This window comes from Brachyhypopomus gauderio, chromosome 4 (genome assembly GCF_052324685.1).
Source record: "Brachyhypopomus gauderio isolate BG-103 chromosome 4, BGAUD_0.2, whole genome shotgun sequence".
Lineage (NCBI taxonomy): Eukaryota > Metazoa > Chordata > Actinopteri > Gymnotiformes > Hypopomidae > Brachyhypopomus > Brachyhypopomus gauderio.
Window position 1 is genome coordinate 1,609,160 of NC_135214.1, and position 20,433 is coordinate 1,629,592.

General features: G+C 41.2%; 1 protein-coding gene across 9 annotated transcripts in view; it reads left to right on the top strand.

Annotated features, from left to right (window-relative positions):
* The window catches only part of caska (calcium/calmodulin-dependent serine protein kinase a), a 152,907-nt gene that overhangs the window by 103,863 nt on the left and 28,611 nt on the right, over positions 1 to 20,433 (top strand). The window lies entirely within an intron of this gene.

The following is a 20,433-nucleotide window of genomic DNA, read 5'->3' on the forward strand; positions in this document are numbered from 1 at the left end:
CTTCTCACACGCACGCAAGCTGAAACTCACACTCTCACCCACATTCCCCCTCCCATCTCTGTGCCCTAAGTAAACATTGCTCTGGCTACCTAGATCTCTGTGTCTATTAACCAGGCACACACACATACAGGCGCAAGCAGGCCTTCCTATAGCATTCACAATGACACTTCCCTAGCCATACCCACCCATATCTCAGTGACTAACACATGCTCATACAAACTGATATTTGGCTTCTTTTTTGTCTCTCTCTCTCTCACACAAACACACAGACACACACACCTTTATACCTATATGTATGTATAGTTTCTATGTATACTTATGTATGTATGTATTAGTATATGTTGTCATAGTTTGAGTACATACACTACCACACACACACACACACACACACTTCTACCTAAATGTATGTATAGTTTGTATGCATATCTGTCCAGTCATAACAGTCATGTCAGTCCAGTCATGTCAGTCATGTCAGTCCAGTCATGTCAGTCATGTCAGTCCAGTCATGTCAGTCATGTCAGTCCAGTCATGTCAGTCATTTCAGTCCAGTCATGTCAGTCCAGTCATGTCAGACATAAGTCATGTCAGTCATATCAGTCATGTCATTACAGTCATGCCAGTCATGTCACTCATTCCAGTTATGTCAGTCATATCAGTCATATTACTTTTGTTCATCATGCCAGTGATGTCTTTTCAGTCATGCCAGTCATATCAGTTATGTCAGTCATGCCAGTCATGTCAGTCATGTAATGCCAGGCTTTGCAGACTACATTCATACTTTGAATACACGGGCAGTCATGTTAGGCGTGCAAGGTGTGCAAGGAGTGAATTAACAAAGCATAGTCTCTGGCACCCTCAATCTCTCTCTGTCTGTAATATACAGGCCCAATCATGTATAGACACATGCAGGCCTTCCTATATTGTTCACATAGATGCAGCCCTAGCCAGATGTGCTATTTCTGTGTCTCCCTTTCTGACACACGCAGATGTCATCACACACTATCTGTAGAGCACACACTGGCCAAACCCAAACAGCTTCTTTTCACTTTTAGGTCTAAAGGACCTTTTGGGCTTCCTTTTGCCTATTGAGGCCAAAATATGCCTATTTGTGTGTGAACCCGCCAATCGCCGCTTGCGGCTATATTTCTTATTTTTCTTATTCTTTTGCCCATTTTTTGACATAAAATGCATCGTGCAGCCTAGACCGTAATGCCTAGAAAACCCAATCTTGGCAAAAAGGTTCAGTTACCTCCAAGGACCAGATTCCCATACAGGGACCCCAAATTGGCCTGATGGTGGCGCTATAGCAGACCATATTGACTTTTTGTCCATATCTCCTACACCGTAGGTCCTAGAACCAAAATTCCAGTTCCTATGCATTCCTTGACTAAATTCAATAGGACAATTAATATACAACCATTAAGCTCCGCCCACTTAGATTTCGAGTTAATTTGCATAATGTGCAAAATCACACACATCTTTGAGCACGAACTAGTCCCTGGATTTTTCACATACGTGCACATATGTGGTATCAAAACGTTCAGAAGAGTCTGAACTTTAAAATGTATCCAACAAAAATGCTAATTTCTTCACTACCTAGTCAGTATTAGCCAATCAAATGAGGGGGCGTAAATTCAATAGTAAATTTTGCACATATGGAACTCTAACTTAAGAAAACTTGCATGTAATGAGATGGCACTTCACAGACAGCTTCCGTGTGAGGGTCTGGGGCAGCTCGCAGTGGTTGCCATACCTCACCTGCTAGGGGGCGCTATAACATGCAAAAATTTGCCCCATGCACTCAGATTGGCCGATCCACATGAAACTTGACAGACATCATCTATGGGCCTCTGGAAACCAGGTCCTAAAGCAGACATGCCATACTTCCAAAATGGCTGACGTAATCGGCCAATCAGTGATCGGCACGCGTTTGACAGGCTCACCATTGGTCGATCTGCACGAAACCTCTTGGGTGTGGACAAGTGCACGCCCCCTATGACATAATCCAGCCGGGTGTCGATTGGCCACTGGGGGGCGCTATTGCAAAAAAAGCAAGTGTATCCCCTACATAATTCCACTTGGGAACATGCAATTGGACTCTTTTGATTCCTTGCAGTAGTGCGAACAACTTTCCCATTACATGTCCTATTAAAAAATGCACAGTTTATTTACAGTTAATAATAGTTTGAAATCATCATTTTTCATACTCCTCCTAGGATTTTCATACTATCATGTCAAGCAAAGTCTTATAATACTCTACAGAGTGTGAAATCAAAAAACAATCCAAAGATTTTGAATTTGAGGACACTTATACCTGCTAAATATTTTTTTAATGGACAGCATCGATACATATAATATTCATATTCTTAAAGCTCTTTCATTTTACCCAATTCTGACCAAAATGCACAAGCCCATTCAGAATCCCATCCTGAACAAATTTGTCAAGTTTCATCTAAATCGGTTATCGTATGGCTCTACAGTGCAGTATTATTTACAATGCATAAGAATGCATGTAAAGTCCCTCTGTCACCTTCTCCTTCTCACACGCACGCAAGCTGAAACTCACACTCTCAGTCTCTCTCACACTCTCACCCACATTCCCCCTCCCATCTCTGTGCCCTAAGTAAACATTGCTCTGGCTACCTAGATCTCTCTGTGTCTATTAACCAGGCACACACACATACAGGCACAAGCAGGCCTTCCTATAGCATTCACAATGACACTTCCCTAGCCATACCCACCCATATCTCAGTGACTAACACATGCTCATACAAACTGATATTTGGCTTCTTTTTTGTCTCTCTCTCTCACACAAACACACAGACACACACACCTTTATACCTATATGTATGTATAGTTTCTATGTATACTTATGTATGTATGTATTAGTATATGTTGTCATAGTTTCAGTACATACACTACCACACACACACACACACACACACACACACACACACACACACACACACACTTCTACCTAAATGTATGTATAGTTTGTATGCATATCTGTCCAGTCATAACAGTCATGTCAGTCATTTCAGTCCAGTCATATCAGTCATGTCAGTCCAGTCATGTCAGACATAAGTCATGTCAGTCATATCAGTCATGTCATTACAGTCATGCCAGTCATGTCACTCATTCCAGTTATGTCAGTCATATCAGTCATATTACTTTTGTTCATCATGCCAGTGATGTCATTTCAGTCATATCAGTTATGTCAGTCATGCCAGTCATGTCAGTCATGTAATGCCAGGCTTTGCAGACTACATTCATACTTTGAATACACGGGCAGTCATGTTAGGCGTGCAAGGTGTGCAAGGAGTGAATTAACAAAGCATAGTCTCCCTCAATCTCTCTCTGTCTGTAATATACAGGCCCAATCATGTATAGACACAATATAGGCCTTCCTATATTGTTCACATAGATGCAGCCCTAGCCAGATGTGCTATTTCTGTGTCTCCCTTTCTGACACACGCAGATGTCATCACACACTATCTGTAGAGCACACACTGGCCAAACCCAAACAGCTTCTTTTCACTTTTAGGTCTAAAGGACCTTTTGGGCTTCCTTTTGCCTATTGAGGCCAAAATATGCCTATTTGTGTGTGAACCCGCCAATCGCCGCTTGCGGCTATATTTAGGGTTCACACACACATAGTGTGGGAACCCTATTGTAATTGTTAGAATTTTTTAGGGTTCACACACACAGTGTGGGAACCCTATTGTAATTGCTGGTATTTTTCTTATTAGGGTTCACACACATAGTGTGGGAACCCTATTGTAATTGCTCGAGTTTTTCTTATTATTATTATTTTTCAGGCTGTAAAACGCATACTGCAGCCTAGACCGTAAGGCCCAGAAACACCAAACTTGGCAGACAGGTGCACCAGAGGTGCAATGAGGGAAACCCAGACAATGACCCACATTGGCCTGATGGTGGCGCTATAGCGCAGCATTTTGTGTTTTGGTCCATATCTCCTACACCGTAGGTCATAGAAACGAAATTCCACTTCTGATGGATTCCTTGGCTCAAACCAAACAAAAAAGCCTCAAGGACCCTTTAGCTCCGCCCACTTAGATTTCGAGTTAATTTGCATAATGTGCAAAATCGCACACATCTTTGAGCCCAAACTTGTCCCTGGATTTTTCACATACATGCACATATGTGGTATCAAAACGTTCAGAAGAGTCTGAACTTTAAAATCTATCCAGCAAAAATGCAAATTTCATCACTACCTAGTCAGTATATGCCAATCAAATGAGAGGGTGTAAACTCAATAGTAAATTTTGCGCATATGAAGCTCTAACTGCAGAAAACTTGCATGCAATGAGATGACACTTCACAGACAGCTTCCCTCTGAGGGTCTGGGGCAGCTCGCAGAGGTTGCCATACCTCACCTGCTAGGGGGCGCTATAACATGCAAAAATTTGCCCCATGCACTCAGATTGGCCGATCCACATGAAACTTGGCAGACATCATCTATGGGCCTCTGGGAACCAGGTCCTAAAGCAGACATGCCATACTTCCAAAATGGCTGACGTAATCGGCCAATCAGTGATCGGCACGCGTTTGACAGGCTTACCATTGGTCGATCTGCACGAAACCTCTTGGGTGTGGACAAGTGCACACCCCCTATGACATAATCCAGCCGGGTGTCGATTGGCCACTGGGGGGCGCTATTGCAAATAAAGCAAGTATATCCCCTACATAATTCCACTTGGGAACATGCAATTAGACTCTTTTGATTCCTTGCAGTAGTGCGAACAACTTTCCCATTACATGTCCTATTAAAAAATGCACAGTTTATTTACAGTTATTAATAGTTTGAAATCATCACTTTTCATACTCCTCCTAGGATTTTCATACTATCATGTCAAGCAAAGTCTTATAATACTCTACAGAGTGTGAAATCAAAAAACAATCCAAAGATTTTGGATTTTAGGACACTTATACCTGCTAAATATTTTTTTACGGACAGCATCGATACATATAATATTCATATTCTTGAAGCTCTTTCATATTTTATCCAATTCTGACCAAAATGCACAAGCCCATTCAGAATCCCATCCTGAACAAACTTGTCAAGTTTCATCTAAATCGGTTATCGTATGGATTTACAATGCAGTATTATATACAATGCATAAAAATGCATGTAAAGTCCCTCTGTCACCTTCTCCTTCTCACACGCACGTAAGCTGAAACTCACACACTCAGTCTCTCTCTCACTCTCACCCACATTCCCCCTCCCATCTCTGTGCCCTAAGTAAACATTGCTCTGGCTACCTAGATCTCTCTGTGTCTATTAACCAGGCACACACACATACAGGCGCAAGCAGGCCTTCCTATAGCATTCACAATGACACTTCCCTAGCCATACCCACCCATATCTCAGTGACTAACACATGCTCATACAAACTGATATTTGGCTTCTTTTTTGTCTCTCTCTCACACAAACACACAGACACACACACCTTTATACCTATATGTATGTATAGTTTCTATGTATACTTATGTATGTATGTATTAGTATATGTTGTCATAGTTTGAATACATATACTACCACACACACACACACACACACACACACACACACACACACACACACACACACTTCTACCTAAATGTATGTATAGTTTGTATGCATATCTATAGTATATGTATAGTATATGTCAGTCATACCAGTGATGTCAGTCATATCAGACATGCCAGTCCAGTCATGTCAGTTATATCAGTCATGTCAGTGATGCCAGTCATGCCAGTCATGTTCTGCCAGTCATGTAAGTCATGTCATGCCAATCATTTCAGTCCAGTCATATCAGTCATGTCAGTCCAGTCATGTCAGTCAAATCTTCAAATCATTACAGTCATGCCAGTTATGTCAGTCATATCAGTCATGTTAATTTTGTTCGTCATGCCAGTGATGTCATTCCAGTCATGCCAGTCATATCAGTTATGTCAGTAATGCCAGTCATGTCAGTCATGCCAGGCTTTGCAGACTACATTCATACTTTGAATACACAGGCAGTCATGTTAGGCGTGCTACGTGTACAAGGAGTGAAATAACAAAGCATAGTCTCTGGCTCCCTCAATCTCTCTCTGTCAGTAATATAGAGGCCCAATCATGTACAGACAAGTGCAGGCCTTCCTATACTGTTCACATAGATGCAGCTCTAGCCAGATGTGCTATTTTTGTGTCTCCCTTTCTGACACACGCAGATGTCATCACACTCTACATCTGTAGAGCACACACTGGCCAAACCCAAACAGCTTTTTTTCACTTTTAGGTCTAAAGGACCTTTTGGGCTTCCTTTTGCCTATTGAGGCCAAAATGCCTATTGGTGTGTGAACCCGCCAATCGCCGCTTGCGGCTATATTTTTTCTTCTTATTCTTTTGCCCATTTTTTGACATAAAATGCATCGTGCAGCCTAGACCGTAATGCCTAGAAAACCCAATCTTGGCAAAAAGGTTCAGTTAACTCCAAGGACCAGATTCCCATACAGGGACCCAAATTGGCCTGATGGTGGCGCTATAGCAGACCATATTGACTTTTTGTCCATATCTCCTACACCGTAGGTCCTAGAACCAAAATTCCAGTTCCTATGCATTCCTTGACTAAATTCAATAGGACAATTAATATACAACCATTAAGCTCCGCCCACTTAGATTTCGAGTTAATTTGCATAATGTGCAAAATCACACACATCTTTGAGCGCGAACTAGTCCCTGGATTTTTCACAGACATGCACATATGTGGTATCAAAACGTTCAGAAGAGTCTGAACTTTAAAATGTATCCAACAAAAATGCTAATTTCTTCACTACCTAGTCAGTATAAGCCAATCAAATGAGGGGGCGTAAATTCAATAGTAAATTTTGCACATATGGAGCTCTAACTTAAGAAAACTTGCATGTAATGAGATGGCACTTCACAGACAGCTTCCCTGTGAGGGTCTGGGGCAGCTCGCAGAGGTTGCCATACCTCACCTGCTAGGGGGCGCTATAACATGCAAAAATTTGCCCCATGCACTCAGATTGGCCGATCCACATGAAACTTGACAGACATCATCTATGGGCCTCTGGAAACCAGGTCCTAAAGCAGACATGCCATACTTCCAAAATGGCTGACGTAATCGGCCAATCAGTGATCGGCACGCGTTTGACAGGCTTACCATTGGTCGATCTGCACGAAACCTCTTGGGTGTGGACAAGTGCACGCCCCCTATGACATAATCCAGCCGGGTGTCGATTGGCCACTGGGGGGCGCTATTGCAAAAAAAGCAAGTGTATCCCCTACATAATTCCACTTGGGAACATGCAATTGGACTCTTTTGATTCCTTGCAGTAATGCGAACAACTTTCCCATTACATGTCCTATTAAAAAATGCACAGTTTATTTACAGTTAATAATAATTTGAAATCATCACTTTTCATACTGCTCCTAGGATTTTCATACTATCATGTCAAGCAAAGTCTTATAATACTCTACAGAGTGTGAAATCAAAAAACAATCCAAAGATTTTGGATTTGAGGACACTTATACCTGCTAAATATTTTTTTAATGGACAGCATCGATACATATAATATTCATATTCTTAAAGCTCTTTCATATTTTATCCAATTCTGACCAAAATGCACAAGCCCATTCAGAATCCCATCCTGAACAAAGTTGTCAAGTTTCATCTAAATCGGTTATCGTATGGCTCTACGGTGCAGTATTATATACAATGCATAAAAATGCATGTAAAGTCCCTCTGTCACCTTCTCCTTCTCACACGCACGCAAGCTGAAACTCACACCCTCAGTCTCTCTCACACTCTCACCCACATTCCCCCTCCCATCTCTGTGCCCTAAGTAAACATTGCTCTGGCTACCTAGATCTCTCTGTGTCTATTAACCAGGCACACACACATACAGGTGCAAGCAGGCCTTCCTATAGCATTCACAATGACACTTCCCTAGCCATACCCACCCATATCTCAGTGACTAACACATGCTCATACAAACTGATATTTGGCTTCTTTTTTGTCTCTCTCTCACACAAACACACAGACACACACACCTTTATACCTATATGTATGTATAGTTTCTATGTATACTTATGTATGTATGTATTAGTATATGTTGTCATAGTTTGAGTACATACACTACCACACACACACACACACACTTCTACCTAAATGTATGTATAGTTTGTATGCATATCTGTCCAGTCATAACAGTCATGTCAGTCCAGTCATGTCAGTCATGTCAGTCCAGTCATGTCAGTCATGTCAGTCCAGTCATATCAGTCATGTCAGTCCAGTCATGTCAGACATAAGTCATGTCAGTCATATCAGTCATGTCATTACAGTCATGCCAGTCATGTCACTCATTCCAGTTATGTCAGTCATATCAGTCATGTTACTTTTGTTCGTCATGGCAGTGATGTCATTCCAGTCATGCCAGTCATATCAGTTATGTCAGTCATGCCAGTCATGTAATGCCAGGCTTTGCAGTCCACATTCATACTTTGAATACACGGACAGTCATGTTAGGCGTGCTAGGTGTACAAGGAGTGAAATAACAAAGCATAGTCTCTGGCTCCCTCAATCTCTCTCTGTCAGTAATATACAGGCACAATCATGTATAGACAAGTGCAGGCCTTCCTTTACTGTTCACATAGATGCAGCTCTAGCCAGATGTGCTATTTTTGTGTCTCCCTTTCTGACACACGCAGATGTCATCACACTCTATCTGTAGAGCACACACTGGCCAAACCCAAACAGCTTCTTTTCACTTTTAGGTCTAAAGGACCTTTTGGGCTTCCTTTTGCCTATTGAGGCCAAAATGCCTATTGGTGTGTGAACCCGCCAATCGCCGCTTGCGGCTATATTTTTAGGGTTCACACACACATAGTGTGGGAACCCTATTGTAATTGCTGGTATTTTTCTTATTAGGGTTCACACACATAGTGTGGGAACCCTATTGTAATTGCTCGAGTTTTTCTTATTATTATTATTTTTCAGGCTGTAAAACGCATACTGCAGCCTAGACCGTAAGGCCCAGAAACACCAAACTTGGCAGACAGGTGCACCAGAGGTGCAATGAGGGAAACCCAGACAATGACCCACATTGGCCTGATGGTGGCGCTATAGCGCAGCATTTTGTGTTTTGGTCCATATCTCCTACACCGTAGGTCATAGAAACGAAATTCCACTTCTGATGGATTCCTTGGCTAAAACCAAACAAAAAAGCCTCAAGGACCCTTTAGCTCCGCCCACTTAGATTTCGAGATAATTTGCATAATGTGCAAAATCGCACACATCTTTGGGCCCAAACTTGTCCCTGGATTTTTCACATACATGCACATATGTGGTATCAAAACGTTCAGAAGAGTCTGAACTTTAAAATCTATCCAGCAAAAATGCTAATTTCTTCACTACCTAGTCAGTATAAGCCAATCAAATGAGGGGGCGTAAATTCAATAGTAAATTTTGCGCATATGGAGCTCTAACTTAAGAAAACTTGCATGTAATGAGATGGCACTTCACAGACAGCTTCCCTGTGAGGGTCTGGGGCAGCTCGCAGAGGTTGCCATACCTCACCTGCTAGGGGGCGCTATAACATGCAAAAATTTGCCCCATGCACTCAGATTGGCCGATCCACATGAAACTTGACAGACATCATCTATGGGCCTCTGGAAACCAGGTCCTAAAGCAGACATGCCATACTTCCAAAATGGCTGACGTAATCGGCCAATCAGTGATCGGCACGCGTTTGACAGGCTTACCATTGGTCGATCTGCACGAAACCTCTTGGGTGTGGACAAGTGCACGCCCCCCATGACATAATCCAGCCGGGTGTCGATTGGCCACTGGGGGGCGCTATTGCAAAAAAAGCAAGTATATCCCCTACATAATTCCACTTGGGAACATGCAATTGGACTCTTTTGATTCCTTGCAGTAGTGCGAACAACTTTCCCATTACATGTCCTATTAAAAAATGCACAGTTTATTTACAGTTAATAATAGTTTGAAATCATCACTTTTCATACTGCTCCTAGGATTTTCATACTATCATGTCAAACAAAGTCTTATAATACTCTACAGATTGTGAAATCAAAAAACAATCCAAAGATTTTGGATTTGAGGACACTTATACCTGCTAAATATTTTTTTAATGGACAGCATCGATACATATAATATTCATATTCTTAAAGCTCTTTCATATTTTATCCAATTCTGACCAAAATGCACAAGCCCATTCAGAATCCCATCCTGAACAAATTTGTCAAGTTTCATCTAAATCGGTTATCGTATGGCTCTACAGTGCAGTATTATTTACAATGCATAAAAATGCATGTAAAGTCCCTCTGTCACCTTCTCCTTCTCACACGCACGCAAGCTGAAACTCACACACACACTCAGTCTCTCTCACACTCTCACCCACATTCCCCCTCCCATCTCTGTGCCCTAAGTAAACATTGCTCTGGCTACCTAGATCTCTCTGTGTCTATTAACCAGGCACACACACATACAGGCGCAAGCAGGCCTTCCTATAGCATTCACAATGACACTTCCCTAGCCATACCCACCCATATCTCAGTGACTAACACATGCTCATACAAACTGATATTTGGCTTCTTTTTTGTCTCTCTCTCACACAAACACACAGACACACACACCTTTATACCTATATGTATGTATTGTCATAGTTTGAGTACATACACTACCACACACACACACACACACACACACACACACTACTACCTAAATGTATGTAAAGTTTGTATGCATATCTATAGTATATGTATAGTATATGTCAGTCATGCCAGTGATGTCAGTCATATCAGAAATGCCAGTCATGTCAGTTACATCAGTCATGTCAGTCATGCCAATCATTTCAGTCCAGTCATATCAGTCATTTCAGTCCAGTCATATCAGTCATGTCAGTCAAATCATCAAATCATTACAGTCATGCCAGTTATGTCAGTCATGCCAGTCATGTCAGTCATGTAATGCCAGGCTTTGCAGACTACATTCATACTTTGAATACACGGGCAGTCATGTTAGGCGTGCTAGGTGTACAAGGAGTGAAATAACAAAACATAGTCTCTGGCTCCCTCAATCTCTCTCTGTCTGTAATATAGAGGCCCAATCATGTATAGACAAGTGCAGGCCTTCCTTTACTGTTCACATAGATGCAGCCCTAGCCAGATGTGCTATTTTTGTGTCTCCCTTTCTGACACACGCAGATGTCATCACACTCTATCTGTAGAGCACACACTGACCAAACCCAAACAGCTTCTTTTCACTTTTAGGTCTAATTAGGGTTCACACACACATAGTGTGGGAACCCTATTGTAATTGTTAGGATTTTTCTTTCTTATTATTCTTTGTCCCATTTTTTGACCTAAAACGTATTGTGCAGCCTAGACCGTAATGCCTAGAAACCCCAAACTTGGCAAAAAGGTTCAGTTAACTCCAAGGACCAGATTCCCATACAGGGACCCAAATTGGCCTGATGGTGGCGCTATAGCAGACCATATTGACTCTTTGTCCATATCTCCTACACCGTAAGTCCTAGAACCAAAATTCCAGTTCCTATACATTCCTTGACTAAATTCAATAGGACAATTAATATACAACCATTAAGCTCCGCCCACTTAGATTTCGAGTTAATTTGCACAATGTGCAAAATCACACACATCTTTGAGCGCGAACTAGTCCCTGGATTTTTCACATACATGCACATATGTGGTATCAAAACGTTCAGAAGAGTCTGACCTTTAAAATGTATCCAACAAAAATGCTAATTTCTTCACTACCTAGTCAGTATAAGCCAATCAAATGAGGGGGCGTAAATTCAATAGTAAATTTTGCGCATATGGAGCTCTAACTTAAGAAAACTTGCATGTAATGAGATGGCACTTCACAGACAGCTTCCCTGTGAGGGTCTGGGGCAGCTCGCAGAGGTTGCCATACCTCACCTGCTAGGGGGCGCTATAACATGCAAAAATTTGCCCCATGCACTCAGATTGGCCGATCCACATGAAACTTGGCAGACATCATCTATGGGCCTCTGGGAACCAGGTCCTAAAGCAGACACTCCATACTTCCAAAATGGCTGACGTAATCAGCCAATCAGTGATCGGCACGCGTTTGACAGGCTTACCATTGGTCGATCTGCACGAAACCTCTTGGGTGTGGACAAGTGCACGCCCCCTATGACATAATCCAGCCAGGTGTCGATTGGCCACTGGGGGGCGCTATTGCAAAAAAAGCAAGTGTATCCCCTACATAATTCCACTTGGGAACATGCAATTGGACTCTTTTGATTCCTTGCATTCCTAGTGCGAACAACTTTCCCATTACATGTCCTATTAAAAAATGCACAGTTTATTTACAGTTAATAATAGTTTGAAATCATCATTTTTCATACTCCTCCTAGGATTTTCATACTATCATGTCAAGCAAAGTCTTATAATACTCTACAGAGTGTGAAATCAAAAAACAATCCAAAGATTTTGGATTTGAGGACACTTATACCTGCTAAATATTTTTTTAATGGACAGCATCGATACATATAATATTCATATTCTTAAAGCTCTTTCATATTTTACCCAATTCTGACCAAAATGCACAAGCCCATTCAGAATCCCATCCTGAACAAATTTGTCAAGTTTCATCTAAATCGGTTATCGTATGGCTCTACAGTGCAGTATTATATACAATGCATAAGAATGCATGTAAAGTCCCTCTGTCACCTTCTCCTTCTCACACGCACGCAAGCTGAAACTCACACTCTCAGTCTCTCTCACACTCTCACCCACATTCCCCCTCCCATCTCTGTGCCCTAAGTGTAAACATTGCTCTGGCTACCTAGATCTCTCTGTGTCTATTAACCAGGCACACACACATACAGGCGCAAGCAGGCCTTCCTATAGCATTCAAAATGACACTTCCCTAGCCATACCCACCCATATCTCAGTGACTAACACATGCTTATACAAACTGATATTTGGCTTCTTTTTGTCTCTCTCTCACACAAACACACAGACACACACACCTTTATACCTATATGTATGTATAGTTTCTATGTATACTTATGTATGTATGTATTAGTATATGTTGTCATAGTTTGAGTACATACACTACCACACACACACACACACACTTCTACCTAAATGTATGTATAGTTTGTATGCATATCTGTCCAGTCATAACAGTCATGTCAGTCCAGTCATGTCAGTCATTTCAGTCCAGTCATATCAGTCATGTCAGTCCAGTCATGTCAGACATAAGTCATGTCAGTCATATCAGTCATGTCATTACAGTCATGCCAGTCATGTCACTCATTCCAGTTATGTCAGTCATATCAGTCATATTACTTTTGTTCATCATGCCAGTGATGTCATTTCAGTCATGCCAGTCATATCAGTTATGTCAGTCATGCCAGTCATGTCAGTCATGTAATGCCAGGCTTTGCAGACTACATTCATACTTTGAATACACGGGCAGTCATGTTAGGCGTGCAAGGTGTGCAAAGAGTGAATTAACAAAGCATAGTCTCTGGCACCCTCAATCTCTCTCTGTCTGTAATATACAGGCCCAATCATGTATAGACACATGCAGGCCTTCCTATATTGTTCACATAGATGCAGCCCTAGCCAGATGTGCTATTTCTGTGTCTCCCTTTCTGACACACGCAGATGTCATCACACACTATCTGTAGAGCACACACTGGCCAAACCCAAACAGCTTCTTTTCACTTTTAGGTCTAAAGGACCTTTTGGGCTTCCTTTTGCCTATTGAGGCCAAAATATGCCTATTTGTGTGTGAACCCGCCAATCGCCGCTTGTTAGGGTTCACACACGTAGTGTGGGAAACCTATTGTAATTGCTCGAATTTTTCTTCTTTTTCTTATTATTATTTTTCTACTGATAAAACGCATACTGCAGCCTAGACCGTAAGGCCCAGAGACACCAAACTTGGCAGAATGGTGTAGTCTCTTTGCGAGACCGTGCTAAAGTGCAGACACCCAAATTGGCCTGATGGTGGCGCTATAGCGCAGCCTTTTGCGTTTGGGTCTATATCTCCCACCCCGTAGGTCATAGAAAGAAAATTCCACTTCAGGTGCATTCCTTGGCTTCAGACAAACAAAAAAGCCTCAAGAACCATTAAGCTCCGCCTACTTAGATTTTTTGCTAATTTGCATAATATGCAAAACCTACTTTTTCCTACTAATCCCTGGTTTTTCATCGGATTTCTTCAATCTTGGTGTCAAAATATTCAGAAGAATCTCATTATCAATAATTATCAAAAAAAACTGTGACATTTGCATAAATTCTGGTTGTCACATGTCAATCAATAGCTCCGAGGCGTGGCCAAATTTACTTAAGCAGCTATATCTCAGCAACGCTTTGACCAATCTTCATGAAATTTTATCAGTTGTTAGGGCACATGACTCAGAGGTCACAGATCAAAGCTGGCCACGATTGTCCAATAGGGGGCGCTATAACATGGGAAAAACTGTTTCTCAGAAACCATTAGTCACATCAAGCCAAAACTTTACAGGCGTCATCAGGGGCCCAAGTGGTATTAAGGCACACAATGATGACATCATCACTCAAAAAACATGGCCGCCATGAGCCAAATAATTTTTATTTTAATTAATTGGCCATTTGGCAGACTTACCATTGGGCAATCAACATGAAACCTCTCCAGTGTGCATATCTCAGGACAATGTGTCATGCTGTGCAGTTTTGAAACATTTGGCCACTAGGTGGCGCTATTTGTGAAAATCAAGCATAACAACACCAAATTGTCGCTTAGGAACATGCAGCTTGATTCTTTTGATTCCTTGCAGTACACCTGACAACTTTGCAATTACAAGTCCTATTAAAAAATGCATACTTTTGTCACATTCATCAATTGTTTGAAAATAGCTCTTTTGGACTTAGTCCTAGAAATTTGATCCAATTATGGAACAATTGGTATGAGCATAATCTGTAGACTCTGGAGGTAAAAATTGATTTTAAAATATTGGATTTTAAAATAATCAGGTGGGTCCATTTTTCCATTATATCCTTCTGGCCATGCCATAAATGACCTTTATTGCTATAACTCATAAACCATGTAAGCAATCAACTCCCAATTTGAAAGGCTTTTATAGCCTGAGGGCCTTGTGAGGTATGCCAAGTTTGGTTCAAATTGGCCTGTCGGGGGCGCTACAGTACCCAAAAACCTAAGAAATCATAAAAACTGATGCTGCAATCTTGTTATGCAGGATACAGACAAGTAATGGGTCTTGTATGATTCAGATCAATGAGGTCTATATCATTGCATTTACATCTCATAACAAAGAGTGCAATGCCTGAACAGAAATTAACCTTTTATTTCATCAACATGCCTATTTCATTGCTGAAATTAATGAGATATCAGTATGGTGGAACTTGGGTCCATCTAGTGGCCAAACACTGGAACTGACTGAAAACAATTGCTCACATGACATACCACACAAACACACACAAAGCTGATCTCAGCATGTGATTTAGTTCTGTGATCTAAATCATTTTGCCAATACAATTTATTTTGAACCTTTAGGGCCTTTAGTGCCTCAATTGAACCTTTTTTGAACATTGATTTATGCATTTTTTCCACTGAAACAGCTTCTTTTCACTTTTAGTTCTAAATGACCTTTGGGGATCTTTTTGCCTATACAGCCCAAGAGGCCTTTTGGTGTGTGAACCCGCCAATTGCCGCTCGCGGCTATTTTTTTCTTATTCTTTTGCCCATTTTTTGACATAAAATGCATCGTGCAGCCTGGACCGTAATGCCTAGAAAACCCAATCTTGGCAAAAAGGTTCAGTTACCTCCAAGGACCAGATTCCCATACAGGGACCCCAAATTGGCCTGATGGTGGCGCTATAGCAGACCATATTGACTTTTTGTCCATATCTCCTACACCGTAGGTCCTAGAACCAAAATTCCAGTTCCTATGCATTCCTTGACTAAATTCAATAGGACAATTAATATACAACCATTAAGCTCCGCCCACTTAGATTTCGAGTTAATTTGCATAATGTGCAAAATCACACACATCTTTGAGCGCGAACTAGTCCCTGGATTTTTCACATACGTGCACATATGTGGTATCAAAACGTTCAGAAGAGTCTGAACTTTAAAATGTATCCAACAAAAATGCTAATTTCTTCACTACCTAGTCAGTATAAGCCAATCAAATGAGGGGGCGTAAATTCAATAGTAAATTTTGCACATATGGAACTCTAACTTAAGAAAACTTGCATGTAATGAGATGGCACTTCACAGACAGCTTCCGTGTGAGGGTCTGGGGCAGCTCGCAGTGGTTGCCATACCTCACCTGCTAGGGGGCGCTATAACATGCAAAAATTTGCCCCATGCACTCAGATTGGCCGATCCACATGAAACTTGACAGACATCATCTATGGGCCTCTGGAAACCAGGTCCTAAAGCAGACATGCCATACTTCCAAAATGGCTGACGTAATCGGCCAATCAGTGATCGGCACGCGTTTGACAGGCTTACCATTGGTCGATCTGCACGAAACCTCTTGGGTGTGGACAAGTGCACGCCCCCTATGACATAATCCAGCCGGGTGTCGATTGGCCACTGGGGGGCGCTATTGCAAAAAAAGCAAGTGTATCCCCTACATAATTCCACTTGGGAACATGCAATTGGACTCTTTTGATTCCTTGCAGTAGTGCGAACAACTTTCCCATTACATGTCCTATTAAAAAATGCACAGTTTATTTACAGTTAATAATAGTTTGAAATCATCATTTTTCATACTCCTCCTAGGATTTTCATACTATCATGTCAAGCAAAGTCTTATAATACTCTACAGAGTGTGAAATCAAAAAACAATCCAAAGATTTTGAATTTGAGGACACTTATACCTGCTAAATATTTTTTTAATGGACAGCATCGATACATATAATATTCATATTCTTAAAGCTCTTTCATATTTTACCCAATTCTGACCAAAATGCACAAGCCCATTCAGAATCCCATCCTGAACAAATTTGTCAAGTTTCATCTAAATCGGTTATCGTATGGCTCTACAGTGCAGTATTATATACAATGCATAAGAATGCATGTAAAGTCCCTCTGTCACCTTCTCCTTCTCACACGCACGCAAGCTGAAACTCACACTCTCAGTCTCTCTCACACTCTCACCCACATTCCCCCTCCCATCTCTGTGCCCTAAGTAAACTTATGTATGTATGTATTAGTATATGTTGTCATAGTTTCAGTACATACACTACCACACACACACACACACACACACACACACACACACACACACACACTTCTACCTAAATGTATGTATAGTTTGTATGCATATCTGTCCAGTCATAACAGTCATGTCAGTCCAGTCATGTCAGTCATTTCAGTCCAGTCATATCAGTCATGTCAGTCCAGTCATGTCAGACATAAGTCATGTCAGTCATATCAGTCATGTCATTACAGTCATGCCAGTCATGTCACTCATTCCAGTTATGTCAGTCATATCAGTCATATTACTTTTGTTCATCATGCCAGTGATGTCATTTCAGTCATATCAGTTATGTCAGTCATGCCAGTCATGTCAGTCATGTAATGCCAGGCTTTGCAGACTACATTCATACTTTGAATACACGGGCAGTCATGTTAGGCGTGCAAGGTGTGCAAGGAGTGAATTAACAAAGCATAGTCTCTGGCACCCTCAATCTCTCTCTGTCTGTAATATACAGGCCCAATCATGTATAGACACAATATAGGCCTTCCTATATTGTTCACATAGATGCAGCCCTAGCCAGATGTGCTATTTCTGTGTCTCCCTTTCTGACACACGCAGATGTCATCACACACTATCTGTAGAGCACACACTGGCCAAACCCAAACAGCTTCTTTTCACTTTTAGGTCTAAAGGACCGTTTGGGCTTCCTTTTGCCTATTGAGGCCAAAATATGCCTATTTGTGTGTGAACCCGCCAATCGCCGCTTGCGGCTATATTTAGGGTTCACACACGTAGTGTGGGAAACCTATTGTAATTGCTGAGATTTTTAGGGTTCACACACGTAGTGTGGGAAACCTATTGTAATTGTCGGGTTTTTTCTTTCTTATTATTATTATTATTATTATTTTTCTCCGCATAAAACGCATACTGCAGCCTAGACCGTAAGGCCCAGAGACACCAAACTTGGCAGAATGGTGTAGTCTCTTTGCGAGACCGTGCCAAAGCACAGAGACCCACATTGGCCTGATGGTGGCGCTATAGCGCACCATTTTGCGTTTAGGTCCATATCTCCCAAACCGTAGGGCCTAGAAACAAAATTCCACTTCTGATGGATTCCTTGGCTCAAGCCAAACAAAAAAGCCTCAAGAACCATTAAGCTCCGCCTACTTAGATTTTTTGCTAATTTGCATAATATGCAAAACCTACTTTTTTGTACTAGTCCCTGGTTTTTCATCCGATCACCACAACCTTGGTGTCAAAATATTCAGGAGAATCTCATTATCAAAGTTGCTTAAAAACATTTTGAGATTTGCATACAGTCTGGTTGTCACATGTCAATCAATAGCTCCGAGGCGTGGCCAAATTTACTTAAACAGCCATATCTCAGCAACGCTTTGACCGATCTTCATAAAATTTTAACAGTTGTTAGGGCACATGACTCCGAGGTCATAGGTCAAAGCTGGCCACGATTGTCCAATAGGGGGCGCTATAACATGGGAAAAACTGTATCTCAGAAACCGTTAGTCACATCAAGCCAAAACTTTACAGGCATCATCAGGGGCCCAAGTGATATCAAGACACACAATGATGCCATCATCACTCAAAAAACATGGCCGCCATGAGCCAATTAATTTTTATTTGAATTAATTGGCCATTTGACAGACTTACCATTGGCCAAACAACATGAAACCTTACCACTGTGCATATCTCAGGACTATGTGTCATGCTGTGCAGTTTTAAAACATTTGGCCACAAGGTGGCGCTATTTGTGAAAATCATGCATAACTCCTCCAAATTTTCACTTAGGAACATGCAACTTGTTTCTTTTTATTCCTTGCAGTAGACCTGACAACTTTGCAATTACAAGTCCTATTAAAAAATGCATACTTTTGTCACATTCATCTATTGTTTGAAAATAGCTATTTACAAACTAGTCATAGGAATTTGATCCAATTATGGAAAAATTGCTATGAGCATAATCAGTAGACTCTGTAGGTAAAAACTGATTAAAAAAATAATGGATTTCTATTTATCTGATTGGTCCATTTTCCCATTATATCATTGTGGCCATGCCATATATGACCTATATTGCTATAACTCATAAACCATGTATGCAATCAACTCCCAATTTGAAAGGCTTTTATATCGGGAAGTCCTTGTGAGGTATGCCAAGTTTGGTTCAAATTGGCCTGTCGGGGGCGCTACAGTACCCAAAAACCTAAGAAAACATAAAAACTCATGCTGCAATCTTGTTATGCAGAATACAGACAAGTAATTGGTCTTGTATGATCCAGATCAATAAGTTCTATAACATTGCAATTGCATCTTATAACAAAAAGTGCACTGCCTGACCAGAAATGAACCTTTTAATTCACCAAAATGTCATTGCATTACTGATAAAAATGAGATATCAGTATGATGGTACTTGGGCTCCATCTAGTGGCCAAACACCGAAACTGACTGAAAACTATTGCTCACATGAAACACCACACAAACACACACAAAGCTGATCTCAGCATGTGATTTAGTTCTGTGATCTGAATCATTTTGCCAATACACATTATTTTGATCCTTTTCGGCCTTTAGTGCCCCAATTGAACATTTTTTTGCACATTGATTTATTTGTGCATTTTTTCCACTCAAACAGCTTCTTTTGGGTCTAAAGGACCTATTGGGTCTATTGCCTATTGAAGCCAAGTGGCCTATTCGTGTGTGAACCCGCCAATTGCCGCTTGCGGCTATATTTCTTATTATTATTATTTTTCCCCCTGTAAAACGCATACTGCAGCCTAAACCGTAAGGCCCAGAAAGACCAAACTTGGCACCAAGGTGCAGCAGGTGTGCAATGAGAGAAATAGAGACAGGGACCCACATTGGCCTGATGGTGGCGCTATAGCGCACCATTTTGCGTTTTGGTCCATATCTCCCAAACCGTAGGGCCTAGAAACAAAATTCCACTTCTGATGGATTCCTTGGCTCAAGCCAAACAAAAAAGCCTCAAGAACCATTAAGCTCCGCCTACTTAGATTTTTTGCTAATTTGCATAATATGCAAAACCTACTTTTTTATACTAGTCCCTGGTTTTTTATCGGATCACCACATCCTTGGTGTCAAAATATTCAGGAGAATCTCATTATCAAAGTTGCTTAAAAACATTTTGAGATTTGCAAATAGTCTGGCTGTCACATGTCA